Consider the following 22807-nt stretch of genomic DNA (forward strand, 5'->3'; position numbering starts at 1 on the left):
GGGTGGTGGTCTGCAGGAGGACCACCCAGGGACATACAGAAGGGTGGGGGGCTGCAGGAGGACCACCCAGGGACATACAGAAGGGTGGGGGCTGCAGGAGGACCACCCAGGGACAGGAGGACCACCACCCAGGGACATACAGAAGGGTGGGGGGCTGCAGGAGGACCACCCAGGGACATACAGAAGGGTGGGGGGCTGCAGGAGGACCACCCAGGGACATACAGAAGGGTGGGGGCTGCAGGAGGACCACCCAGGGACATACAGAAGGGTGGGGGGCTGCAGGAGGACCACCACCCAGGGACATACAGAAGGGTGGGGGGCTGCAGGAGGACCACCCAGGGACATACAGAAGGGTGGGGGCTGCAGGAGGACCACCCAGGCACATACAGAAGGGTGGGGGGCTGCAGGAGGACCACCCAGGGACATACAGAAGGGTGCGGGGCTGCAGGAGGACCACCCAGGGACATACAGAAGGGTGGGGGCTGCAGGAGGACCACCACCCAGGGACATACAGAAGGGTGGGGGGTTGCAGGAGGACCACCCAGGGACATACAGAAGGGTGCGGGGCTGCAGGAGGAGGACCACCCAGGGACATACAGAAGGGTGGGGGGCTGCAGCAGGACCACCCAGGGACATACAGAAGGGTGGGGGGCTGCAGGAGGACCACCCAGGGACATACAGAGAAGGAAGGGTGGGGGGGGGGCTGCAGCAGGAGGACCACCCAGGGACATACAGAAGGGTGGGGGGGGCTGCAGGAGGACCACCCAGGGACATACAGAGAAGGGTGGGGGGCTGCAGGAGGACCACCCAGGGACATACAGAAGGGTGGGGGGGGCTGCAGGAGGACCACCCAGGGACATACAGAAGGGTGGGGGGCTGCAGGAGGACCACCCAGGGACATACAGAAGGGTGCGGGGCTGCAGGAGGACCACCCAGGGACATACAGAAGGGTGGGGGCTGCAGGAGGACCACCCAGGGACATACAGAAGGGTGGGGGGGGGGGCTGCAGGAGGACCACCCAGGGACATACAGAAGGGTGGGGGGCTGCAGGAGGACCACCACCCAGGGACATACAGAAGGGTGGGGGGCTGCAGGAGGACCACCACCCAGGGACATACAGAAGGGTGGGGGGCTGCAGGAGGACCACCCAGGGACATACAGAAGGGTGGGGGGGGGGCTGCAGGAGGACCACCCAGGGACATACAGAAGGGTGGGGGGCTGCAGGAGGACCACCCAGGGACATACAGAAGGGTGGGGGGCTGCAGGAGGACCACCACCCAGGGACATACAGAAGGGTGGGGGGGGCTGCAGGAGGACCACCCAGGGACACACAGAAGGGTGGGGGGCTGCAGGAGGACCACCCAGGGACATACAGAAGGGTGGGGGGCTGCAGGGGGACCACCCAGGGACATACAGAAGGGTGGGGGGGGGGCTGCAGGAGGACCACCCAGGGACACACAGAAGGGTGGGGGCTGCAGGAGGACCACCCAGGGACATACAGAGGGGTGGGGGGCTGCAGGAGGACCACCCAGGGACACACAGAAGGGTGGGGGGCTGCAGGAGGACCACCCAGGGACATACAGAAGGGTAGGGGGCTGCAGGAGGACCACCACCCAGGGACATACAGAAGGGTGGGGGTCTGCAGGAGGACCACCCAGGGACACACAGAAGGGTGGGGGGCTGCAGGAGGACCATCCAGGGACATACAGAAGGGTGCGGGGCTGCAGGAGGACCACCCAGGGACATACAGAAGGGTGGGGGTCTGCAGGAGGACCACCCAGGGACACACAGAAGGGTGGGGGGCTGCAGGAGGACCACCCAGGGACATACAGAAGGGTGGGGGGCTGCAGGAGGACCACCACCCAGGGACATACAGAAGGGTGGGGGGCTGCAGGAGGACCACCCAGGGACATACAGAAGGGTGGGGGACTGCAGGAGGACCACCCAGGGACATACAGAAGGGTGGGGGGCTGCAGGAGGACCACCCAGGGACATACAGAAGGGTGGGGGCTGCAGGAGGACCACCCAGGGACATACAGAAGGGTGGGGGGCTGCAGGAGGACCACCCAGGGACATACAGAAGGGTGGGGGGCTGCAGGAGGACCACCCAGGGACATACAGAAGGGTGGGGGGCTGCAGGAGGACCACCCAGGGACATACAGAAGGGTGGGGGGGGCTGCAGGAGGACCACCACCCAGGGACATACAGAAGGGTAGGGGGCTGCAGGAGGACCACCCAGGGACATACAGAGAAGGGTGGGGGGCTGCAGGAGGACCACCCAGGGACATACAGAAGGGTGGGGGGGGGCTGCAGGAGGACCACCACCCAGGGACATACAGAGAAGGAAGGGTGCGGGGATCTTCCCTGGAGCATAAGGTCTATGCCGTGAACCTCACTGGTCTGCCAGGATTGTCCGGCACGGCTATCTCTTTCGATGGTTCGGCTCCTGTCCCTGTGGCTTCCTGCACCAGAGCTTTCCGCTCCCGACCACCATCTATATACCGAGATGCCCCAGTCCACCCGGCCACATCATAGCTGCTCTGCATTCACACGTATGGACAATGTGCTCCGCAGCCGAGCTCCGCCTTCCCGCCATAATCTGTTACTACAATGGCGGGAGCTCTGTAAACGTTCTCGCTCCTGCACTTACACCGCATGTCAGTACAGTAGCTCAAGATTTAAACTCTAAGCTCTTGGCCTCATAATGAAAGATTATGGCGGGAACGCGGAACCTTCAAGGGACGTGTAAACGTTATGTCCGAAAATCAGAAGGAAAAAATGCTATAGGTTCCTGCAGGACACATTAGAACTCCGGCGGTATGCCGTCATGTGCCAGGAGGGTTATGCAATGCTGGACGCTGCTCAGGACGAGTCCCATACAAATTCGCCACTGCCGTGTACAGTCCTGGTGTAATAGAGAGGAGCGAGTAGTAAAATTGTCGAAAATTAGAAATTTGATCCGAACAGCCCCTATATAGTCTATGGGCGAAAAATGGTCGAGACTTGGAAATCAAGATCCGACCACTAGGAGGCGACCAAGTGCCCAATGACACCTCAGGAAATGATGCCAACACCTCTGGGTACATATAGGACAGCAGGGGAAGCATGCCTGGGTGTATATAGGACAGCAGGGGAAGCATGCCTGGGTGTATATAGGACAGCAGGGGAGGCATGCCTGGGTGTATATAGGACAGCGGGGGAAGCATGCCTGGGTACATATAGGACAGCAGGGGAAGCATGCCTGGGTACATATAGGACAGCAGGGGAAGCATGCCTGGGTACATATAGGACAGCAGGGGAAGCATGCCTGGGTGTATATAGGACAGCAGGGGAAGCATGGGTACATATAGGACAGCAGGGGAAGCATGCCTGGGTACATATAGGACAGCAGGGGAAGCATGCCTGGGTGTATATAGGACAGCAGGGGAAGCATGCCTGGGTGTATATAGGACAGCAGGGGAAGCATGCCTGGGTGTATATAGGACAGCAGGGGAAGCATGCCTGGGTGTATATAGGACAGCAGGGGAAGCATGCCTGGGTGTATATAGGACAGTAGGGGAAGCATGCCTGGATACATATAGGACAGCAGGGGAAGCATGCCTGGGTACATATAGGACAGCAGGGGAAGCATGCCTGGGTACATATAGGACAGTGGGCTGCCTGGGTACATATAGGACAGCAGGGGAAGCACGCCTGGGTGTATATAGGACAGCAGGGGAAGCATGCCTGGGTACATATAGGACAGCAGGGGAAGCATGCCTGGGTGTATATAGGACAGCAGGGGAAGCATGCCTGGGTACATATAGGACAGCAGGGGAAGGATGCCTGGGTACATATAGGACAGCAGGGGAAGCATGCCTGGGTGTATATAGGACAGCAGGGGAAGCATGCCTGGGTACATATAGGACAGCAGGGGAAGCATGCCTGGGTGTATATAGGACAGCAGGGGAAGCATGCCTGGGTACATATAGGACAGCAGGGGAAGCATGCCTGGGTGTATATAGGACAGCGGGGGAGGCATGCCTGGGTACATATAGGACAGCAGGGGAAGCATGCCTGGGTACATATAGGACAGCAGAGAAGCATGCCTGGGTACATATAGGACAGCAGGGGAAGCATGCCTGGGTGTATATAGGACAGCGGGGGAAGCATGCCTGGGTGTATATAGGACAGCGGGGGAAGCATGCCTGGGTACATATAGGACAGCGGGGGAAGCATGCCTGGGTACATATAGGACAGCGGGGGAAGCATGCCTGGGTACATATAGGACAGCGGGGGAGGCATGCCTGGGTACATATAGGACAGCAGGGGAAGCATGCCTGGGTGTATATAGGACAGCAGGGGAAGCATGCCTGGGTGTATATAGGACAGCGGGGGAAGCATGCCTGGGTACATATAGGACAGCAGGGGAAGCATGCCTGGGTACATATAGGACAGCAGGGGAAGCATGCCTGGGTGTATATAGGACAGCAGGGGAAGCATGCCTGGGTACATATAGGACAGCAGGGGAAGCATGCCTGGGTACATATAGGACAGCGGGGGAGGCATGCCTGGGTACATATAGGACAGCAGGGGAAGCATGCCTGGGTGTATATGGGAAAGCAGGGGAAGCATGCCTGGGTGTATATAGGACAGCAGGGGAAGCATGCCTGGGTGTATATAGGACAGCAGGGGAAGCATGCCTGGGTACATATAGGACAGCAGGGGAGACATGCCTGGGTATATATAGGACAGCAGGGGAAGCATGCCTGGGTACATATAGGACAGCAGGGGAAGCATACCTGGGTGTATATAGGACAGCAGGGGAGGCATGCCTGGGTACATATAGGACAGCAGGGGAAGCATGCCTGGGTACATATAGGACAGCAGGGGAGGCATGCCTGGGTACATATAGGACAGCAGGGGAAGCATGCCTGGGTACATATAGGACAGCCGGGGAAGCATGCCTGGGTGTATATAGGACAGCAGGGGAAGCATGCCTGGGTGTATATAGGACAGCGGGGGAAGCATGCCTGGGTACATATAGGACAGCAGGGGAAGCATGCCTGGGTACATATAGGACAGCAGGGGAAGCATGCCTGGGTGTATATAGGACAGCAGGGGAAGCATGCCTGGGTGTATATAGGACAGCAGGGGAAGCATGCCTGGGTGTATATAGGACAGCAGGGGAAGCATGCCTGGGTACATATAGGACAGCAGGGGAAGCATGCCTGGGTACATATAGGACAGCAGAGAAGCATGCCTGGGTACATATAGGACAGCAGGGGAAGCATGCCTGGGTGTATATAGGACAGCGGGGGAAGCATGCCTGGGTGTATATAGGACAGCAGGGGAAGCATGCCTGGGTGTATATAGGACAGCAGGGGAAGCATGCCTGGATACATATAGGACAGCAGGGGAAGCATGCCTGGGTGTATATAGGACAGCAGGGGAAGCATGCCTGGGTGTATATAGGACAGCAGGGGAAGCATGCCTGGATACATATAGGACAGCAGGGGAAGCATGCCTGGGTACATATAGGACAGCAGGGGAAGCATGCCTGGGTGTATATAGGACAGCGGGGGAAGCATGCCTGGGTGTATATAGGACAGCAGGGGAAGCATGGCTGGGTACATATAGGACAGCAGGGGAAGCGTGCCTGGGTACATATAGGACAGCAGGGGAAGCGTGCCTGGGTACATATAGGACAGCAGGGGAAGCATGCCTGGGTACATATAGGAGAGCAGGGGAAGCATGCCTGGGTACATATAGGACAGCAGGGGAAGCATGTCTGGGTGTATATAGGACAGCAGGGGAAGCGTGCCTGGGTACATATAGGACTGCAGGGGAAGCATGCCTGGGTACATATAGGACAGCAGGGGAAGCATGCCTGGGTGTATATAGGACAGCAGGGGAAGCATGCCTGGGTGTATATAGGACAGCAGGGGAAGCATGCCTGGGTACATATAGGACAGCAGGGGAAGCATGCCTGGGTACATATAGGAGAGCAGGGGAAGCATGCCTGGGTACATATAGGACAGCAGGGGAAGCATGCCTGGGTACATATAGGACAGCAGGGGAAGCATGCCTGGGTACATATAGGACAGCAGGGGAGACATGCCTGGGTACATATAGGACAGCAGGGGAAGCATGCCTGGGTGTATATAGGACAGCAGGGGAAGCATACCTGGGTACATATAGGACAGCAGGGGAAGCATGCCTGGGTATATATAGGACAGCAGGGGAAGCATGCCTGGGTACATATAGGACAGCAGGGGAAGCATGCCTGGGTACATATAGGACAGCAGGAGAAGCATGCCTGGGTACATATAGGACAGCAGGGGAAGCATGCCTGGGTACATATAGGACAGCAGGGGAAGCATGCCTGGGTGTATATAGGACAGCAGGGGAAGCATGCATGGGTACATATAGGACAGCGGGGGAAGCATGCCTGGGTATATATAGGACAGCAGGGGAAGCATGCCTGGGTACATATAGGACAGCAGGGGAAGCATGCCTGGGTACATATAGGACAGCAGGGGAAGCATGCCTGGGTGTATATAGGACAGCAGGGGAAGCATGCCTGGGTACATATAGGACAGCAGGGGAAGCATGCCTGGGTGTATATAGGACAGCAGGGGAAGCATGCCTGGGTACATATAGGACAGCAGGGGAAGCATGCCTGGGTACATATAGGACAGCAGGGGAAGCATGCCTGGGTACATATAGGACAGCAGGGGAAGCATGCCTGGGTGTATATAGGACAGCAGGGGAAGCATGCCTGGGTACATATAGGACAGCAGGAGAAGCATGCCTGGGTACATATAGGACAGCAGGGGAAGCATGCCTGGGTACATATAGGACAGCAGGGGAAGCATGCCTGGGTACATGAATGTAAAGTAGAAGTGTACCTTTTGGTCTCGCGTTACTTGCGTACGTATTAGGTGATGCGTAATATTAGCCTATGTTTGTTTCTGGTTTATTCAGTACACTTGTGAAATACAATTGTTTGCAGAGTTATTTATTGCCCAGCCAGTGATATGAATTGCACACATGTATATATTGTATACATATATCCACCTTCAGTATTACGCCACTATCACAGACTATCAACTATAGACTCCAAACACAATATAACCGCTTTGTATAATGGAAAAAATACTCGGACAACTTATCTCCTCTACATTAGCGCGGACAGAAAGCCAAATATTCAGCAAAAGAAAATTTATCATGCAGCCATTTAAATCATAGAAAGTGAAATTAGAGCTGCTGGGATTACTGTACACGGCAATAGTCTCTCTCCCCATGCGGTTTAGCCAAACAGCAGTCCTTTTATTTTTTGAGCCAATGGAAAAGCCTGGAATACGTGGGAGCAGTCATCCCACTTGTCACTTTGACTGCTCCAGTAAAGCCGGACCCGGAGCAGCTGTGGAAACAGCTGATGCATTTAATAAAAGTGACAATAACCTACAGTTACTGTCTAAAGCTACCGGTTCACTTTACCAAGGCCAGGCACCTCGGTGACACGTATTTGTCCTCTAAAATGACAAATAGTATCTTCTCACAAGGCCCATGAGCTGAGTCCTCAAAAAATTAGCTTGAGACCCATGAGGTTAGCCCTCGAAAAAATTAGCTTAAGGACCATGAGGTGAGCCCTCACAAAAACTGTATAGAGGCTTATGAACTTTGGCCCATGAGGTGAGTCCTCAAAAATATTGTGTAGAGGCCTATGGCCCATTAGGTGAGCCCTGTAAAAAATTATATGGAGGCCCATGAGGTGAGCCCTGTAAAAAATTATTTGGAGGCCCATAAGGTGACCCCTGTAAAAAAAAATTATATGGAGGCCCATGAGGTGAGCCCTGTAAAAAATTAAATGGAGGGCAATGAAGTGAGCCCTGTAAAAATTAGATGTGGGGGGGGGGCCTTGAGTCCCCAGAAACATTGGCCATAGTAGGCCCAAAAGGTTTTTCCTTTTGGAAATCACTTAGGGGCCCTTGGAGCGAGCCCGGAAAAATTGGGTCTAGTAGGCCCTGCTGGTGCAATTAGTGGTTAAGGAGGAGTAGGAGGTAATGTGAGAGGGCACTTCACTGTTGGCTGCTTTATTGTGGTGGACAAGTTCGGAACTCTGGGTCTATCCAGTTGTTGTTCATATTTATAATCGTCAGGCGGTCAGCACTGTCCGTGGGTAGCCAGCTGCGCTTATCGGTTAGAATTCTCCCGACTGCGCTAAAGACCTTCTTTGACAGCACACTGGCGGCAGGGCACGCCAGCACCTCCAAAGCATAGGGAGACAGCTCTTTCACAGCTCTTTTTCACCCAATAGGTGTATGGCGCCGAGGGATCAGGGAGGACAGGGTCACAGTCTGCCATGTACTCCCTTAACATCCGCCGATACTTGTCCCTCCTGCTGCTAGGAGGCACCTCAGTGCTGGATGTTTTGCGCTGGGGTGCCATTAAATTGTCCCACATTTTGTCCAGTATTGGCTTGTTGCCCGTGGACCTCGCGGATGTTGGAACATTCCCGCATGAACTCTCCTCTCTTCCGCTAGCGATGGTGGGCGGGAAGATCTCCATCATCGTCTGCAGGATTTCGAACTTGTATTGGTGTAGCCGCCGGGTCCTCTCCTGTAGGGGAATAAGAGAGCAAACCTGCTCTTTATACCGGGGGTCCAGGAGTGCAAAGATCCAGTATCGGCTACTGTCCATTATACGGACAATGCGTCGGTCCCTCTCCATGCAGTCCAACATGAACTCTGTCATGTGTGCCAGAGTCTGAACAACCAATGGGCTGTCCCCACCAGACGGATGACTCTCCCATTCCTCCTCTTCCTTCTCCTCCTCCTCTTCCCATCCACGCCTAACCGACGGTACAAACCCAATCTTAGTGTTAGCACCCTCCTCTTCCACATCCTCCTCCATCTCGTCGTTGTCCTCTTCTTCCTGCTGGCCTTGCTGCTGAGAAGCTGACAACAGTTTGCTCTCAGTGTCAGGCTGCGAAATGTCTCCTGCCATCCCGGCCTCCTCCCTACACAAGTTGCTCTGCTTTGTGAAGAACAGGGTTTCTTTGATTACGCAGAGGAGAGGGATGGTTAGGCTCACTATAGCGTCATCACTGCCGACCCTCTTGGTGGAGCCCTCAAATATGCGCAAAACTTTGCATATGTCGGCCATCCATGCCCAGTCATGGCTGGCAAACAGAGGTAGCTGAGTGGTAGGCACATGGGGATTTTGGAGCTGGTATTCCATCAGGGCTCTCTGTTGCTCACACACCTGGGCCAACATATAATAGGTGGAATTCCAGCGAGTGGTGACGTCGCAGATTAGTCGGTGTTGAGGCAAATTGAGGCGTTGATTGATCTTCCTCAGGCTAGCAGCGGGTCGTGGGACTTATGAAAGTGCCGCACTTTCACCTGTAGCTCGGGGAGGTCAGGGTACGTTTTCAGGAAACGAACCACCAAATTAAAAACGTGGGTCAGGCATGGTACGTGCGTGAGTTCCCAAGCTTCAGAGCCGCTACCAGATTACTGGCGTTATCACACACGACATGCCTGGTCCGAGCTGCAGCAGCAACAGCCACCTTTCCGTCTCCTGCAATAGGCCTGCAGTGCCTCTCGGGCGCTGTGCTGCCTATCGCCCAAACTGAGGAGCTTGAGCACGCCAGTGCTGCAGCGCCTCCATCCAGTGGCTGAGGAAGATGGTAAGGCGGCAGACAAAGAGAAGGAGGTGGTGGGGTTGGCAGAACCTGTGCTGGCAATTACCTTGGGGGGTCGGAGGAAGTCCCTCTCAGTTTGAGACCCAGTCCCAGCTTCCACCACATTGACCCAACGTGCCGTGATGGATATGTATCTTCGCTGACCGCAGGCACTTGTCCATGAGTCCGTGGTGAGGTGGACCTTGGCGCTCACCGAGTATCTGAGTCATCTCTGCATCCAAAGCTTCTCAGTGCTAAGAAATAGATGATATAACAGCCAGGGGCAGATTAACTTTACCATAGGCCCTGGGCTGTTCACCAAGCCTGGGCCCCCCACCCCACTGTAACTATGGCAGCACTAGCCTGGCGCTTGATGTTTAGCCTGGCGCTTGACTAGCCCCGCTTGATGTTACCGGACACGTGCTGGTGCAGGTCAGGGACGGAACGCCAGGTAAAGTAGTGGCGGCTGGGGACCGAATACCGTAGCATGGCAGCCGCCATCAGGTTGCGGAAGGACTGGGTCTCTACAAGCCTAAACAACATCTCAAGGGCCAGCATTTTTGAGATGTGGCTGTTTAGGGCTTGGGCTTGTGGGTGGCTCGCTGCGTACTTTCACTTGTGCTTAAATGCCTGCACGATGGACAATTGTTGGCTGGAGGCAAACGAAGGTGCAGGCGAAGTGCCGGACACAGGCGAAGGGGAAGCTGGGGTGGAAGGACGAGACGTGACCGAAGCAGAGGACGATGCTTCAGTGTCCTGCCTGGTCATCCGGACTGCAGAGGCAGCAGACAAACGAGGGGAAGAGGCAGCAGCGGGGACCTCTGACGCAGCTTGTCCCGCGTTTGCTCTCTCCCACTCTGCCCAGTGCTTGCCTTCCAAATGGCGCCGCATACCTGAGGTGGTGAGGTTGCTTTTTTCAGAGCCCCGACTTATTTTGGAATGGCACAATGAGCACACCGCGCTCCGTTTATCATCGGCGCAGACATTAAAAAATGTCCAAACCAAAGAGACACGGCCCCTGGAGGTGGGAGCTTGGCGCGGGGGGCTGATACGGGCCTCCGCTCTGCTGCCTCTCGCCTGCCTTCGCTCTATGTTCCCCCTGCCTCTGGACTACCCTCTTCCTCGGAACGCAGTTTGGGGGGGCGCAACAGGCCTCCCCAACTCCCCAACTTTCGCCGCTGGACGACTCCCCAGGCCAAGTTTGGTTGGTCACTAAGTCGTCGACCGCCTCAACTATATCACTGTCATCCTCCTCCTGCCCAACGGACAGGCTCATTGCCTCCCCGGATGGCAATTGTTTCTTGTCGTCATCGTCATCCATGCAGATTCCACCTGGTGGGGGCCGTCTCTCACCAACATCACCTGGAGATGGTGGATGATCCAAACTTTGGGCATCAGTGCATACAAAATCCCAGGATTCTGGCAGTCCCGATGCCATGAAAGGACCAGAAAACAGCTCCGGGGACTGGGCAAAGGTGACCTCAATGTTTTCTGAACGTTGGACAGGTTGGGAGGAAAGTTGGGAGGAGGGTCACAGCGAGGTCCTGTAGTCAAGACTCTTGGCTGCCGATGGGACTGGACTCTGTGGGTGGAAGCATTATCTGCTATCCATTTGTCCACCAGTTCCCGCTGGTCTGGCCTTAACAGCGGTGTACTCTGCCCTATGCCTCGCCAGTTCATGAACTGAGGGATGTTGGAAGACTGTAAACTGCCTGCCCCTCAGCAGCAGCCATTGATTGTCCAGGTGCTTTCACACGACTTGTGCCTAAACCGCCTCTTCTGCGTCCACGGCCCCGTCCCTGTGCACTTCCCTTCTTCATAGTCTTTTTATAGCCCACTGAGGGCATCTTAACAACTATGTATCAGGTGCCCTTAGTGGGCTACTGGAACAGTCTATATCAGGTGCCCTTAGTGGGCTACTGGAACAGTATATATCAGGTGCCCTTAGTGGGCTACAGGAACAGTATATATCAGGGGCCCTTAGTGGGCTACAGGAACAGTATATATCAGGTGTCCTTAGTGGGCTACTGGAACAGTATATATCAGGTGCCCTTACTGGGCTACTGGAACAGTATATATCAGGTTCCCTTAGTGGGCTACTGGAACAGTATATATCAGGTGCCCTTAGTGGGCTACTGGAACAGTATATATCAGGTGCCCTTACTGGGCTACTGGAACAGTATATATCAGGTTCCCTTAGTGGGCTACTGGAACAGTATATATCAGGTGCCCTTAGTGGGCTACTGGAACAGTATATATCAGGTGCCCTTAGTGGGCTACTGGAACAGCGTATATCAGGTTCTCCTTAGTGGGCTACTGGAACAGTATATATCAGGTGTCCTTAGTGGGCTACTGGAACAGTGTATATCAGGTTCTCCTTAGTGGGCTACTGGAACAGTATATATCAGGTTCCCTTAGTGGGCTACTGGAACAGTGTATATCAGGTTCTCCTTAGTGGGCTACTGGAACAGTATATATCAGGTGTCCTTAGTGGGCTACTGGAACAGTATATATCAGGTGTCCTTAGTGGGCTACTGGAACAGTATATATCAGGTGTCCTTAGTGGGCTACTGGAACAGTATATATCAGGTGTCCTTAGTGGGCTACTGGAATAGTGTATATCAGGTTCCCTTAGTGGGCTACTGGAATAGTGTATATCAGGTGTCCTTAGTGGGCTACTGGAACAGTATATATCAGGTGCCCTTAGTGGGCTACTGGAACAGTGTATATCAGGTTCTCCTTAGTGGGCTACTGGAACAGTATATATCAGGTGTCCTTAGTGGGCTACTGGAACAGTATATATCAGGTGCCCTTAGTGGGCTACTGGAACAGTATATATCAGGTTCTCCTTAGTGGGCTACTGGAATAGTGTATATCAGGTGTCCTTAGTGGGCTACTGGAACAGTATATATCAGGTGCCCTTAGTGGGCTACTGGAACAGTATATATCAGGTGTCCTTAGTGGGCTACTGGAACAGTATATATCAGGTGCCCTTAGTGGGCTACTGGAACAGTATATATCAGGTGTCCTTAGTGGGCTACTGGAACAGTATATATCAGGTTCTCCTTACTGGGCTACTGGAACAGTCTATATCAGGTTCTTCTTAGTGGGCTACTGGAACAGTATATATCAGGTGCCCTTAGTGGGCTACTGGAACAGAGTATATCAGGTTCTTCTTAGTGGGCTACTGGAACAGTATATATCAGGTGCCCTTAGTGGGCTACTGGAACAGTGTATATCAGGTTCTTCTTAGTGGGCTACTGGAACAGTATATATCAGGTGCCCTTAGTGGGCTACTGGAACAGTATATATAAGGTGCCCTTAGTGGGCTACTGGAACAGTATATATCAGGTGCCCTTAGTGGGCTACTGGAACAGTATATATCAGGTGTCCTTAGTGGGCTACTGGAACAGTGTATATCAGGTTCTCCTTAGTGGGCTACTGGAACAGTATATATCAGGTGTCCTTAGTGGGCTACTGGAACAGTGTATATCAGGTTCTCCTTAGTGGGCTACTGGAACAGTATATATCAGGTTCCCTTAGTGGGCTACTGGAACAGTGTATATCAGGTTCTCCTTAGTGGGCTACTGGAACAGTATATATCAGGTGTCCTTAGTGGGCTACTGGAACAGTATATATCAGGTGCCCTTAGTGGGCTACTGGAACAGTATATATCAGGTTCTCCTTAGTGGGCTACTGGAACAGTATATATCAGGTGTCCTTAGTGGGCTACTGGAACAGTGTATATCAGGTTCTCCTTAGTGGGCTACTGGAACAGTATATATCAGGTGTCCTTAGTGGGCTGCTGGAACAGTATATATCAGGTGCCCTTAGTGGGCTACTGGAACAGTATATATCAGGTTCTCCTTAGTGGGCTACTGGAATAGTGTATATCAGGTGTCCTTAGTGGGCTACTGGAACAGTATATATCAAGTGTCCTTAGTGGGCTACTGGAACAGTATATATCAGGTGTCCTTAGTGGGCTACTGGAACAGTATATATCAGGTGTCCTTAGTGGGCTACTGGAATAGTGTATATCAGGTTCCCTTAGTGGGCTACTGGAATAGTGTATATCAGGTGTCCTTACTGGGCTACTGGAACAGTGTATATCAGGTTCTCCTTAGTGGGCTACTGGAACAGTATATATCAGGTGCCCTTAGTGGGCTACAGGAACAGTATATATCAGGTTCTCCTTAGTGGGCTACTGGAACAGTATATATCAGGTTCCCTTAGTGGGCTACTGGAACAGTATATATCAGGTGTCCTTAGTGGGCTACTGGAACAGTATATATCAGGTGTCCTTAGTGGGCTACTGGAACAGTATATATCAGGTTCTCCTTACTGGGCTACTGGAACAGTCTATATCAGGTTCTTCTTAGTGGGCTACTGGAACAGTATATATCAGGTGCCCTTAGTGGGCTACTGGAACAGAGTATATCAGGTTCTTCTTAGTGGGCTACTGGAACAGTATATATCAGGTGCCCTTAGTGGGCTACTGGAACAGTGTACATCAGGTTCTTCTTAGTGGGCTACTGGAACAGTATATATCAGGTGCCCTTAGTGGGCTACTGGAACAGTATATATAAGGTGCCCTTAGTGGGCTACTGGAACAGTATATATCAGGTGCCCTTAGTGGGCTACTGGAACAGTATATATCAGGTGCCCTTAGTGGGCTACTGGAACAGTATATATCAGGTACCCTTAGTGGGCTACTGGAACAGTATATATAAGGTGCCCTTAGTGGGCTACTTGATCAGTATATATCAGGTGCCCTTAATGGGCTACTGGAACAGTATATATCAGGGGCCCTTACTGGGCTACTGGAACAGTATATATCAGGTGCCCTTAGTGGGCTACTGGAACAGTATATATCAGGTGTCCTTACTGGGCTACTGGAACAGTATATATCAGGTGTCCTTAGTGGACTACTGGAACAGTATATATCAGGTGCCCTTACTGGGCTACTGGAACAGTATATATCAGGTGCCCTTAGTGGGCTACTGGAACAGTATATATCAGGTGTCCTTACTGGGCTACTGGAACAGTATATATCAGGTGTCCTTAGTGGACTACTGGAACAGTATATATCAGGTGCCCTTACTGGGCTACTGGAACAGTATATATCAGGTGCCCTTACTGGGCTACTGGAACAGTATATATCAGGTGCCCTTACTGGGCTACTGGAACAGTATATATCAGGTGCCCTTACTGGGCTACTGGAACAGTATATATCAGGTGTCCTTAGTGGGCTACTGGAACAGTATATATCAGGTGTCCTTAGTGGGCTACTGGAACAGTATATATCAGGTGCTCTTAGTGGGCTACTTGATCAGTATATATCAGGTGCTCTCAGTGGGCTACTGGAACAGTATATATCAGGTGCCCTTACTGGGCTACTGGAACAGTATATATCAGGGGCCCTTAGTGGGCTACTGGAACAGTATATATCAGGTGTCCTTACTGGGCTACTGGAACAGTATATATCAGGTGCCCTTACTGGGCTACTGGAACAGTATATATCAGGTGCCCTTAGTGGACTTGTGGAACAGTATGTATAACGTGTCCTTAGTGGGCTACTAGAACAGTATATATCAGGTGCCCTTACTGGGCTACAGGAACAGTATATATCAGGTGTCCTTACTGGGCTACAGGAACAGTATATATCAGGTGTCCTTACTGGGCTACTGGAACAGTATATATCATGTGCCCTTACTGGGCTACTGGAACAGTATATATCAGGTGCCCTTAGTGGGCTACTGGAACAGTATATATCAGGTGCCCTTAGTGGGCTACTGGAACAGTATATATCAGGTGCCCTTACTGGGCTACAGGAACAGTATATATCAGGGGCCCTTAGTGGGCTACTGGAACAGTATATATCAGGTGTCCTTACTGGGCTACTGGAACAGTATATATCAGGTGCCCTTACTGGGCTACTGGAACAGTATATATCAGGTGCCCTTAGTGGGCTTCTGGAACAGTATATAACAGTATATATCAGGTGCCCTTAGTGGGCTTCTGGAACAGTATATAACAGTATATATCAGGTGCCCTTAGTGGGCTACTGGAACAGTATATATCAGGTGCCCTTAGTGGGCTACTGGAACAGTATATATCAGGTGTCCTTAGTGGGCTACTGGAACAGTATATATCAGGTGTCCTTAGTGGGCTACAGGAACAGTATATATCAGGTGCCCTTAGTGGACTAAACCAGAGACACTATAAGTCCCTTCTACACACAGGGTCCTGGGATGAATACACCTGCTGATGCTGCTGTTATCAGTAGTGGATTATAATAGGGGCGTTTCAGGCGGCAGCCCGGGGCCCTGAGCTCCTGGGGGCCCCATGAGCACCCAAAAAAGACTTATACTGTCAGTGGTGTACTGTCTCCTGGCTACACTTCCGCCATGATTTGCAAAAAATCACTGTTTTTTTATGGCAATTTTGCACAAATCAGGACATCATGGCATTATCTGTCCTGTACTATGAACGCCAGGCTAGTGCTGCCATAGCTACAGTGGGGTGGGGGGCCCAGGCTAGTGCTGCCATAGTTACAGTGGGGTGGGGGGGCCATGGCTAGTGCCGCCATTGTTACAGTGGGGTGGGGGGCCCAGGCTAGTGCTGCCATAGTTACAGTGAGGTGGGGGACCCAGGCTAGTGCTGCCATAGTTACAGTGGGGTGGGGGGGCCCAGGCTAGTGCTGCCATAGTTACAGTGGGGTGGGGGGGGCCATGGCTAGTGCTGCCATAGTTACAGTGGGGTGGGGGGCCCAGGCTAGTGCTGCCATAGTTACAGTGGGGTGGGGGGCCCAGGCTAGTGCTGCCATAGTTACAGGGGGGTGGGGGGCCCAGGCTAGTGCTGCCATAGTTACAGTGGGGTGGGGGGTCCATGGCTAGTGCTGCCATAGTTACAGTGGGGTGGGGGGGCCCAGGCTAGTGCTGCCATAGTTACAGTGGGGTGGGGGGGGGGCCCAGGCTAGTGCCGCCATAGTTACAGTGGGGTGGGGGGGGGGGCCCAGGCTAGTTCTGCCATAGTTACAGTGGGGTGGGGGGCCCAGGCTAGTGCTGCCATAGTTACAGTGGGGTGGGGGGCCCAGGCTAGTGCTGCCATAGTTACAGTGGGGTGGGGGGCCCAGGCTAGTGCTGCCATAGTTACAGTGGGGTGGGGGGGCCATGGCTAGTGCTGCCATAGTTACAGTGGGGTGGGGGGCCCAGGCTAGTGCTGCCATAGTTACAGTGGGGTGGGGGGGCCCAGGCTAGTGCTGCCATAGTTACAGTGGGGTGGGGGGGGCCCAGGCTAGTGCCGCCATAGTTACAGTGGGGTGGGGGGGGGCCCAGGCTAGTTCTGCCATAGTTACAGTGGGGTGGGGGGCCCAGGCTAGTGCTGCCATAGTTACAGTGAGGTGGGGGACCCAGGCTAGTGCTGCCATAGTTACAGTGGGGTGGGGGGCCCAGGCTAGTTCTGCCATAGTTACAGTGGGGTGGGGGGCCCAGGCAAGTGCTGCCATAGTTACAGTGGGGTGGGGGGCCCAGGCTAGTGCTGCCATAGTTACAGTGGGGTGGGGGGCCCAGGCTAGTGCTGCCATAGTTACAGTGGGGTGGGGGGGCCATGGCTAGTGCTGCCATAGTTACAGTGGGGTGGGGGGCCCAGGCTAGTGCTGCCATAGTTACAGTGGGGTGGGGGGCCCAGGCTAGTGCTGCCATAGTTACAGTGGGGTGGGGGGCCCAGGCTAGTGCTGCCATAGTTACAGTGGGGTGGGGGGCCCAGGCTAGTGCTGCCATAGTTACAGTGGGGTGGGGGGCCATGGCTAGTGCTGCCATAGTTACAGTGGGGTGGGGGGGCCCAGGCTTGGTGAACAGCCCGGGGCCTATGGTAAAGTTAATCCGCCCCTGGCTGTTATATCATCTAGTTCTTAGCACTGAGAAGCTTTGGATGCAGAGATGACTTTCTCGCTGGATCTTCGCCCTGAGAAGGACTTCTGGGTTGTGTAGTAATCCTGCCTGACCAAACCTACTAACACCGATCTCTCCCTGCTCCAGGATCTCTCCCTACTAACACCGATCTCTCCCTGCTCCAGGATCTCTCCCTGACTAGGCTGAAAGCGCATCTGCGGTCGAGAGGCGGAAGTCAATTATTAAATATTCGAGGTCATGTGGTTCAGCCATCCAATGAGGGTAGACGCCGTTTTGGCGCTGTGTGCGATGGGAGGGCTTTCCAATGTTTCCCGCGTATTCGTCACACTACTCGATTGTATTCGAATCTTTCGAATACCGCAATATTCCATCGAATATCATCTCGATCGAATCGTATTCGCTCATCTCTATTCTTTAAGAATCCCAAATAGGAGAGGCCCCATATGGTCTTGGTGCAGATCCTGTTCGGCCCCCTTATCTTCCCTTACTCAGTGTGGCCCCGTACAGTCTCGGTGCGGCCCCCTTATCTTCCCTTACTCAGTGTGGCCCCGTACAGTCTCGGTGCGGCCCCCTTATCTTCCCTTTAGTCAGTGTGGCCCCGTACAGTCTCGGTGCGGCCCCCTTATCTTCCCTTAGTCAGTGTGGCCCCGTGAAGTCTCGGTGCGGCCCCCTTATCTTCCCTGAGTCAGTGTGGCCCCGTACAGTCTCTGTGCGGCCCCCTTATCTTCCCTGAGTCGGTGTGGCCCCGTACAGTCTTGGTGCGGACCCCTTTATCTTCCCTAAGTCGGTGTGGCCCCGTACAGTCTCGGTGCGGCCCCCTTATCTTCTCTTAAGTCGGTGTGGCCCCATACAGTCTCGGTGTGGCCCCCTTATCTTCCCTGAGTCAGTGTGGCCCCGTACAGTCTTGGTGCGGCTCCCTTTATCTTCCCTGAGTCAGTGTGGCCCCGTACAGTCTCGGTGCGGCCCCCTTTATCTTCCCTGAGTCAGTGTGGCCCCGTACAGTCTCGGTGCGGCCCCCTTATCTTCCCTTAGTCAGTGTGGCCCCGTGAAGTCTCGGTGCGGCCCCCTTATCTTCCCTGAGTCAGTGTGGCCCCGTACAGTCTCGGTGCGGCCCCCTTTATCTTCCCTAAGTCGGTGTGGCCCTGTACAGTCTCGGTGCGGCCCCCTTATCTTCCCTAAGTCGGTGTGGCCCCATACAGTCTCGGTGCGGCCCCCTTATCGTCCCTTACTCAGTGTGGCCCCGTACAGTCTCGGTGCTGCCCCCTTATCTTCTCTAAGTCGGTGTGGCCCCGTACAGTCTCGGTGCGGCCCCCTTATCTTCCCTAAGTCGGTGTGGCCCCGTACAGTCTCGGTGCGGCCCTCTTATCTTCCCTGAGTCAGTGTGGCCCGTATAGTCTCTGTGCGGCCCCCTTATCTTCCCTTTAGTCAGTGTGGCCCTGTGCAGTCTCGTTGCGGCCCCCTTATCTTCCCTGAGTCACTGTGGCCCTGTACAGTCTCGGTGTGGCCCCCTTATCTTCCCTGAGTCACTGTGGCCCCGTACAGTCTCGGTGTGGCCCCCTTATCTTCCCTAAGTCACTGTGGCCCCGTACAGTCTCGGTGTGGCCCCCTTATCTTCCATGAGTCGGTGTGGCCCCCTTATCTGCCGGGGGGGGGGGGGGGGTCAGGACTGAAATGCAGAGGCTTCAGGATCCTGTCAGCTCCCGGTGGACTTCGTTCTAATCTTATGAAAATCCAGAGAAATGGAGCAGAAGGAAGAGATCGTGTGGCCCCCGGGGACCGGCACATTATTTATCCATGAGATTTAGATGACCTGATTACATAAAGGAGAGAGACCTTGTGTACAATCCCCAGACATTGTATCACATCTGCACCGGCCTGAAGGACGTTCTTATGGATCTATTAGTGGTGAGCGAACTGTATAATGCACTAGGACCCGGGGGCAGGTGTGACTGGGGGTTGTAGTACCACTGGGGCACTTGTCAGGGTGGCCGGGGGTGGTATATACTGGATATACTGTCTCGGGAACAGGTTACAGGATGTCACAGTCTCTAGTACAATCGGCAGCTTGGTCACAATTGCAACAGTTTTATTAGGAGGACAAATACTTGTAGTTTCTCACTGGTGTGAATAGACTCACAATCCCCTGGAGGGGGACAGCTAGAACGCTAGCAGAGAAGGAAGGATCCTGGGGACGTTATAGAGAACGACCGGACAGGGGCTCACACTATAATAGACACTTCACTTAGCTGTACTGACTTGAAGATACTAGGGGGCTTCCGGCTGGCTCTGGCTAAGAGGCTTCCGGCTGGCTCTGGGTAGGGGGCTTCCGGCTGGCTCTGGGTAGGGGGCTTCCGGCTGGCTCTGGGTAGGGGGCTTCCGGCTGGCTCTGGGTAGGGGGCTTCCGGCTGGCTCTGGGTAGGTTGCTTCAGGCTGGCTCTGGGTAGGGGCTTCCGGCTGGCTCTGGGTGGCAGGTTTATGGGTGGCTCAGGGTGGCTGGGCCCTGTCTAGATCCTTGGATTCTCAGCTGTGGGGGCTTCCGAGAAGAAATATCTACACCCATGCCTAATGCTGTCTATGGGCACAGAGTGACACAGATCCAGTGATGTAGGCCCCATCATGTGGATAGAGCTAGCCATTGGGGTAATCTTTTAGGAAACCTAGCAGCTTGCAGTAAAGTCTCGCCTCTTTGCACTTAGCTTAACTACTGACTTGTACCTGAAGTGATCATGAGGATGAGAGAACAATAGCTGCCCAGCGTAGACAGGGTTGTCCCTTGATTCCCTTTACCACAGTCTCACCAACTTTAAGCGCTAGCCGGTCATGGCTAGGAGGATAAGGCTTGTAGATAGAATAATCCTTTGTATAAAGTCCCACAGATGGGTCCTGGCCTCAGGCCAGACCCTGGGGAAATCTCTGCAGCAGGTACTCTGTATATACTCCTCCTCCAACATACACTGACAGGAATCTGCCCCAACTAGTCCTAACCCCACTGCTGTATATAGGTGAGTAGGTGTATGTAGGTGGGTAGCTGTATCTGTGGTGTCCCACCACGGGTGTTGTTATATATGCACCCCAGTAAGTTGTGCACTCAGTTAAGAAAACCCCTGGAGGGATATCTGGCTATTGCCGTGTTTTGAGACTCGTAACTGAGACTCTACTGACCCCTTCTTTTGCACACTCAGTTAAGAGTTTGATGAAGTACCTTGTTTTCCCCACAAGGTAGCACCACTGTCTTTGTGTTTTACGTGCACAGCTAAAGAGCAAAAGGGTTAATTGTTTGTGCCATGTGTTAGTGTGCTGACCATTAGGAAGTGCTCTTTCTATCTCTCCTATCCTCTTCTTCCTCTCTCTTACCCACACTCTTACCCCTGTAGGAGGAGTTACACTGGTGGAGGAAGGGAGTTTAGTCTTAGTCTAGTTTCTTGTGAGAGAGGACATAACAGCAAGTAAAGCAAGGGCCTGGCTGTAGCCAGGACCCCTGACAGGGACCAAAGACAAATGCTGAGAGATTTCTTCTATACAAGCAACCACTACTTTCACTATGCAGTGCTAAGTCCAAGGAGGGGAGGGCAGCCCCTTAAGATCACCCTAGCCCACGGCAGGAACCTCTTGAAACAAGAGGAGCTGACCCCAGTAGGACAAAGCTACCAAAAGCACAGGTCTACATATCCTACTGCGCAGCAGAGGTCGACTGGGAAGTCTCGGGAACATGTTACATCCAGATAACAGACCACTGGTGCTTGTGCTAACAACCTAAGACAGTTGTATGACGCTAGGGGGCAGAAGGCAGTCAGACAGAAGGCAGTCTAAACATGAGTACGAGTATCACTTATCTACATATATATATCCTACAGTTCTGGCAGAGTACAGAGTCTACATTTGGCAGGGCTCCTCTGGCAACTCATCTTCTCTCTACCTCTACAAAAGCAATACCACTTCTACCAAAGCTCTTACTTCTCCGAGCGCTTAAGAAACTATTGTCAGCTACATCTCTTATCTGTATTACGTCTTCTGTTCTTTTACAATGTTCTTCAGTAAACTGTTCTATTTTTGTAGTATACGCATGGGACTCCTATGTCTGCACAGGCACCTATACACACCACCGTACCCCTTATTTTCCCCTTCTCTGTGGGTGGCAGTACTAACAGCCCGGGGGGGTCAGTTACCACTCCAGGTTGTTGTGACAGGAGCGCAAGGGAAACGCAACAACCAGGAGGTTACCGACCATTCGGGAATATAAACCGGATCAACATCACACCTGTGCACTACTACAGCACTGGCGTCACAACCAACAGCATCAACATCACACCTGTGCACTACTACAGCACTAGCGTCACAACCAACAACATCACACCTGTGCACTACTACAGCACTGGCGTCACAACCAACAGCATCAACATCACACCTGTGCACTACTACAGCACTGGCGTCACAACCAACAACATCAACATCACACCTGTGCACTACTACAGCACTGGCGTCACAACCAACAGCATCAACATCACACCTGTGCACTACTACAGCACTGGCGTCACAACCAACAGCATCAACATCACACCTGTGCACTACTACAGCACTAGCGTCACAACCAACAACATCAACATCACACCTGTGCACTACTACAGCACTGGCGTCACAACCAACAGCATCAACATCACACCTGTGCACTACTACAGCACTAGCGTCACAACCAACAACATCAACATCACACCTGTGCACTACTACAGCACTGGCGTCACAACCAATAACATCAACATCACACCTGTGCACTACTACAGCACTAGCGTCACAACCAACAACATCACACCTGTGCACTACTACAGCACAGGCGTCACAACCAATAACATCAACATCACACCTGTGCACTACTACAGCACTGGCGTCACAACCAACAACATCAACATCACACCTGTGCACTACTACAGCACTAGCGTCACAACCAACAACATCAACATCACACCTGTGCACTACTACAGCACTAGCGTCACAACCAACAACATCACACCTGTGCACTACTACAGCACTGGCGTCACAACCAATAACATCAACATCACACCTGTGCACTACTACAGCACTGGCGTCACAACCAACAACATCAACATCACACCTGTGCACTACTACAGCACTGGCGTCACAACCAACAACATCATCATCACACCTGTGCACTACTACAGCACTGGCGTCACAACCAACAGCATCAACATCACACCTGTGCACTACTACA

General features: G+C 53.3%; 1 protein-coding gene across 1 annotated transcript in view; it reads left to right on the top strand.

Annotated features, from left to right (window-relative positions):
* The window catches only part of LOC138772571 (uncharacterized), a 74583-nt gene that overhangs the window by 18618 nt on the left and 33158 nt on the right, over positions 1-22807 (top strand). The gene's annotated exons all lie outside the window — the stretch shown is intronic.

The sequence above is a fragment of the Dendropsophus ebraccatus genome, chromosome 14 (genome assembly GCF_027789765.1).
Source record: "Dendropsophus ebraccatus isolate aDenEbr1 chromosome 14, aDenEbr1.pat, whole genome shotgun sequence".
NCBI lineage: Eukaryota > Metazoa > Chordata > Amphibia > Anura > Hylidae > Dendropsophus > Dendropsophus ebraccatus.